Source organism: Nomia melanderi, unplaced genomic scaffold, assembly GCF_051020985.1.
Source record: "Nomia melanderi isolate GNS246 unplaced genomic scaffold, iyNomMela1 scaffold0515, whole genome shotgun sequence".
In the NCBI taxonomy this organism is placed as follows: Eukaryota; Metazoa; Arthropoda; class Insecta; order Hymenoptera; family Halictidae; genus Nomia; species Nomia melanderi.
In genome coordinates, this window is record NW_027475629.1 from 1,485 (window position 1) to 2,500 (window position 1,016).

Consider the following 1,016-nt stretch of genomic DNA (forward strand, 5'->3'; position numbering starts at 1 on the left):
ATAAAAATCGTATGTTAATATATGTTCGAATCGACCATAGTTTCAGCGGCTAAGTACCAGCAGCCCGGCCGGTTGGTCTGTACGCGCGGCAGTTTACCACCATAAGCGCCCGTGCTGAGCGGCCGGCGCCGCGGTCGTCGCGGCCGCCCGTTTGGTTACTATAAGAGAGCACGTCGGTTCGAGCGGACCGGTCGGCGCAGCGGCGGGCGAGCGGCTATTCTACGATCTCGGTCGAGAAGCAGTCGTTCAGCTCCTCGAGGTCCATTCCTCGACTGTTCTGTACCGCGTTCCGTTGCGAATTTTTCTCTACACAGCATGACCACGGGTCGGTGTCTCAGACCGAATGGCCCTTATGTGGTAAGCCCAGAATGTTGGGTTGGATACAACGTATATTCGTTATACTTGTACGACTCTCACATCAACTCTCAGAAACCCAAAAGGGGTTTTCTATCCGAGCGAAAATATATTTTTCGTATACAAAAATTTAATGGCAAAGACCAAACGAAATACTACACACAAAAAGGGGCGACGAACAAAAATTGTTCGAATGAAATATAATATATACATATAAAATTGAGGTGTCCTAAGAGAGAAATACATAAACTAAGAGGTATATATTATAAGAAATATATATTATTTCTGGGCAAAGAAGAGAGAACGAAAAGAAGAGTATGATCTTTAACGCGAGGGCCTCGACATGGGTACGCCTAGCATGGTTCGCGCTTTCTCGATATGTCCAGCATGTTAACGTACGCGGTCTTCGGACTTCGTGCGTTATGTCCGTGCTTACACGATGGAGAGCGCTCGAGCATACGTGCTTACAAACCTGAAAGTCGATGTGACATCCGAGATTCTTTTTCTTCTAAAAAGATCTCGGAGAGATACACGGGAGAGTTTGAAATTTTTGGAGGTCCTCCTGATGTATATGCGCGGATATACCCATGTGGTAATTCGTGCGGAGTTGGTAATCTAATAGTGGAGCGAAATTTACCAACTCGAAAGAGAAGAGAGAAGAG